Source organism: Rhynchophorus ferrugineus, unplaced genomic scaffold (genome assembly GCF_030347505.1).
Source record: "Rhynchophorus ferrugineus isolate W39M unplaced genomic scaffold, kcgeb_rfMv2 rfM9, whole genome shotgun sequence".
Taxonomy (NCBI): domain Eukaryota; kingdom Metazoa; phylum Arthropoda; class Insecta; order Coleoptera; family Curculionidae; genus Rhynchophorus; species Rhynchophorus ferrugineus.
Window position 1 is genome coordinate 31,746,248 of NW_027472588.1, and position 6,091 is coordinate 31,752,338.

Here is a 6,091-nt window from a genome sequence, read left to right on the forward strand (position 1 = left end):
TCCAAAGCGTGGGAAACAGTCGACTGGCAAGATTATGGCGTCTGTATTTTGGGATGTGCATGGAATAATTTTCATTGACTACCTTGAAAATGGAAGCACCATCAACAACGACTATTGCAGGGTTATTGGACCGTTTGAAGGGCGAAATCGCCGAAAAACTTCCGCATTTGAAGAAAAAGAAAGTGCTACTTCACCAAGACAATGCACCGTGTCAAAAATCCATGAATTGGGATTCGAACTGCTTCCTCATCCACCGTATTCTCCAGATCTGGCCCCAGCGACTATTTCTTGTTCTCAGATCTCAAGAGAATGCTCGCTGGGAAGAAATTTTCGTCGAACGAAGAGGTGATCGCCGAAACTGAGGCCTATTTTGAAGCAAGGGACAAATCGTACTATGTGAATCAGGAACATTCTCATGTGTCACATATGTTTATTTCTCATATGTTTTAAGACGAAATCTTAGTTAACTTCGTAAATTCATTTGATTTCGAGATCATCATGAAGTTCTTCGTTAGTTATATAGTAATAAGCATTGGTAATCAAGGAACTTTGTTTTAGCAGCGCTGGATTACTAGTCGGTTTCATGTTTTAGTGTCAACTTTTCAAGTTGAGAGTATCTTCTGACTAACTAGTACAGTTCGTTGATATCCATTCTGATCTGCTCTAATTTTTGCCCAACATAATGCTCCGAATTTAACCTACCATCGATGGATGAATACCGAGGTATTCCACTGATTCGGGTTGGGAAATCAGGCATCCCTTAAATGATATAATTAAGTTTTTGCCATTTCACCGCAACTCAAAATTGACACGGACAGATTTTGGATTATTAAACTATAATTTCCAGTCTCTATCATAGTTATAAATATTGAAAGTTTTCTTTAAACTCATTTGATTACATTTTTATAACTTACATATAAAGCGCATCAATATATTTTCTCCTAAATTAAAAAAAATGCTAAGCACTTTATACACCACAATGTTACGATATTTCTTTATGTTAAAATGGACAAAATTATAAGGTACCATTCATTTATTTTTGTGTATTCAGAATTCACTCATTTGCATGTATGTGATACAAAATAAACACCTTCTCGCGGCTTAGACGTTTTTCATAATTTTCGTTCGTTATCTTTGTCACACGTGACTATCGTTATTACTATCAGAATCGCTCCTTTCAAACTGCCCTAGAATCTAGAATATAATGTCGAATCTTTCATAAGTCCAAAATAAAACAAAAGTGTTTTAAAACATGACAATGATATAAATTAATTACTTGTCCTAGAAATATAGATTTAATACCTTAAAGGAGACTTAGGCTGTCTCTCTACCTCACATGTTACTTAATTGTATTTTTATAGCCATTCCACTTTGTATTATGTCCAGTGTTTCATGTATTTTTTGTAAAAAAATGAGTACGATTCTTCTAAAAACTGATAGTGATTATCATGTTGATTCTAATAAACAGTATATTCTTAAATAATTTAAAAATATCTATATACGAAAGGTTGAAAAAGTGTTTTACAAGATAAATTACAAGTTTACTTACGTACTTACGTTTAAGTACTAGAATTGTAGGAATGCTGCGTGCGTTGGGTAGTTGAGGCAGTGAATGTTTAATTCAAAAACTGAAAAATATTGAGGAATGGAACGCGAGATATTCAAATACCTTATATTTAGTATTATATTAATAATGTCTATGTAGTTCTTTTTTTTTGTTATATTTTAAAGTAGCTTTTTTACCAAATACGGTTTATCTGGACTGGAGTAACTGTTTAATGTGGGGTCCGAAACAACCGGTCTTACCCAACTTGGTTACTGGCATAGCTAGGATCACTATCTTTTTGTAAGATTTTGGACTATTGCCTTTTGGACAATCACAAACATAAATTCATGCCCTAGCAGGATCAAACCCGAGACTATCACAGCAGTAGGAGTACCATCGCCTTGACCATTGCGCCAAACAAGCAGGCTCTATGTTGTTCGGGTTGCTTTCCATCCAACAAGAATGAATTATGTTGAAAACGCTAATAAAGTCCAGCCCAACGGATGTTTGATTTAGTGAAACGTCAAGTCTGAGTTCGTGATCAATCGTTGACCCTATTGAAGCAACAAGGCTCAAAGGAGGACCAGCTGAAGGACCGTATCAACAGAATTATCTGTAAGTACCTTATTGTTGGGACAATCCGCTTGGTAGTAACTAAACTTCCTGCGAATACCGCTCTGTTTGAAGTTTAGTTACAAGAATCCAAGTTTATTGTTATTGTAAAATATTGTACTTTGGTAAAAGTAAAAACTAAGATAAATAAATAAATAAATAAAAGAAAATTATCTTCGGATCAAACTATTAATGTAAATGGCAGAGAAGGGTTACATAAAATGTCTGCATCCAGACACTAGCTTAAGCAAAGTCGATCTTACACTCACAAAAACCTTAGGCAAATAATATAGTACTCCATGTCTCACTCATATTGAGATAATGACGAGATTGAGATAATGATAAGTAATAATTCAGCCACTATAGTGTCGAAAAATTGGCGTGGGGAGTTGTCAGCCACTATGCTCATGTTGCATCTATACTATGGTACTTGAGATTCTAGAATCATAATCGTACACAGACAACAACTGCAAACTTTAAATTCTGATTAAAAAATGCGGTAGACGATTAATAAAACATACAGCCACCGTATAGTCCGGACCTTGCCCCGTCCGACTATCTTTTGTTCAGCCAGTCTCTACAAAGCTGCCCTAATAATATAAAACTAGCTTCAAAATAGGCTCGTGAAAATAATTTTATTCTATTTTTTGTCCTTAGATGTTCTACAGTGACGGAATTATGTTACCAACTAATTAGTGTTTAAAGTGTATATGAATAAATTCGCTTTGAAAACACTGAAAAGGCCGAAAATATTTTCTCCCAACCCCATTGTATTTAATATTGGAATCAATAAAACTAGTAAAACATCAAATTACTCTGAATTATTTAAACGGTTGAATTTTAAAACAGCAAATCTCAGTTAAATATACAAAAATCAATAAACAGAACATTAATCATGTTTTCTGTTTTCGTATTATCGACTATACTACCATCCCCAGTACACTGCTACGTCAGAACCGAATGTCTTTAATCGTTATTTTCTGGTTTTCAACGTTACGTATGGGGTGCAGGTAATTACGTGACATGGCGAGGGTGCATAGAAATTATAGAAAACATTTCAAGCAAAAGGAAAAAAATTAGGGGCTAAGGGCAATAAAATATTTCACATGCATCATAAAAAATATCGTTTACAAAGAATAGGGACACGAAATATTTTTTTAACGCGCCATTTTTTAACTATAAAATAATTCAATATTTAGATATTGTGAAATACAGAAAAAATTATTGAACATTTTTATGTTACTGTGCAATTCCACAGTTGTATATCATATGGCCATATTGGTGAACCGAAGATGGTGAACGCAGTGCACGCCCAAAAGAGGTTGTTACCAAGGAAAACATTAATTAAATGAAATAGCAGACACTCTAAAGATATCAACTGAACGTGTACATCATCATTCAAGAATATTTGGGTGTGAGAAAGCTCTGTGCAAAGTGGGTACCGCGCGAGCTCACTTTTGACCAAACACAACGACGAGTTGATGATTCGGAGCAGTTTTTGAAGATGGTCAAGCGTAACAAACCCGAAATTTTGCGTCGATATGTGACAATGGACGAAGCATAGCTTTATCATTTCACTCCGAAGTCTAATCGACAGTTATCCGAGTGAACTCCACACGATGAACCTGCTCCAAAGAGTGGGAAGGTTATGGCATCTATATTTTCGCATACGCATGGAATAATTTTCATTGGCCACCCTTAAAAAGGAAGGACCATGAACTTCGACTATTATATAATGTTATTGGACCGTTTGAAGGACGAAATCAGAAATCCGAAAAAACGGCCGCATTTGAAGAAAAAGAAAGTGCTGCTTCACCAAGAAAATGCACCGCGTCACAAGTCAGTGAAAACGATGGCAAAAATCCATGAATTGAGCTTCAAATTGCTTCCTCATCCATCGTATTCTCCAGATTTGGCCCCCAGCGACTATTTTCTATTATCAGATCTAAAAGAATGCTCCCTGGGAAGAAATTTTCATCGAATGAAGAGGTGATAGACGAAACTGAAGCATATTTAAAAGCAAAGGACAAATCGTACTACAAAAATGATATCGAAAAGTTGAAAGGTCACTATAAACAAAAAAAGTAATTTTGCCAAAAAAATGTGTTTTACTATGGTAGGCCGGCGACTTTTCAACTGACCTGTTGCATCGATATTAAAACCAGACATTTATTACGATTTCCTGGAAACTGATCCAGAGATGGCCGTGGAACACTTCAACTAACAATTGACTTAAAATAAGCAGACACTTATTAAGAATAAACCATTCACTGGAGGAAGAAGAAAGAAAATAGTACTTATGGTCGACAGCAACCGATCATCATTGTTGCAATGCAGAACACCACATTGTAAAAGGGAAGTTCTCCGACAAGTGGCATATTCATCAGAACTGGTTCCAACCAACTACTTATTTGGCCATGTAAATTCAGCTCATATTCATGGATAAATGGTTAAAAACGCCCTAATAGAAAACAAGGAACATTCTAAAAATATTTATTATTGTCTATTTTTATATGAAACCATTTTACTAATGGACTAATATTTAATTAGTTATCAATTCGATATCTCTCGAGGTCTAAGCTTGCATTATTTCGCATCTCATTAGCGACAATAAATCCTACGCAGCCGTTGAATCGAAATTATTTTCAATTACAACAGTTCATTCATCATTAACACAACTTCATCGATCAGTCATGGGGTTGTCCTTGGCGGTCTTCCCCGTATAACACTGTGCTCGAACTGGCGATGTCTCCAAGACGTGGAACGAATGACGGGCCTGAACTGTGGAACATTTAACGGAGATGGTGCAACAAGAAAATGACATGTCACGAGGGTATTGTGTGGCGAGGCCTGAGATGAGAATTTGCTGTCGGCGGTGACAAATAGATGGGATTCGTACGGTAGAAATGGGTTAATGGGGGATGTAACGAAATGGGGACGCTCTAAAATTGTATAACAGAACGGACTTATACTTAAGACAAAATGACTTTCATGATAAAATATAAACCTTACCATTTACCATATTTGTATAAACATGAGTGCATTGTCTTGTAAATTGATTATATTGATATGATTTTTATAGTATAGTAACAGTAGTAAGTAGTAAAATCGTAAAAAACACACAATAAATAATAATAAAAATACACCTTACATAAAATGTTGACATTAAACCTGAACTGTCAGTAGATCATATGGCATATCCGCCAACAAATATACTTACAATGATTGAAAACCGCCACAGGCTCTCAATTAAAATCCCTCTTGGATATAACAAATCAAATTGACTTACCCGATCTGTAAACATCATCTTAAAAAGGAGATAACGGAACGACGAAACTAAAAAACACCCGAAAAGCACATATATCTATATAAAATCGAAAACCTTGGTCCCTAAATAATAAAAACCGTAAATACAGTAGAAAAGGCACTAGAAAATGCTATTTTATCGACTACTAAAAACATAAAACACGTAAAGTTGAGGTAGGGTACAAAACAGAACGCTTGCGCAAAACCCAACATTATAAGAAAGAGTTAATTATCGTTTCTATGGCAACCGTCAAATGACAACACAAAATTTCAATATTTTTTATATTCGTTTTAACCCTAAAATATATCAAAAGGGAAAAGGAAGTTCATTATTCATTAAAAAGGTTTTTTACACCTGTTGCTGGGCAATCAATAAATATACATTATATGCAACACAACATACACAATTATTTATAACTTTATCCAATAACAATTTTATTAAATGTATAGAAAATCATGTATTTGAATAAAACGTACATACAAATTAACGAATGATACTAAAATATATGCATGATAATATATTTGTTCAATATAGTTCGGAACTTATAGAATTGTATTCTTTAAGCCGCCCACGAGAATTAAACCAATGGGAGCGAATTAAACAAAGACGCATGCTCTCCCAACCAA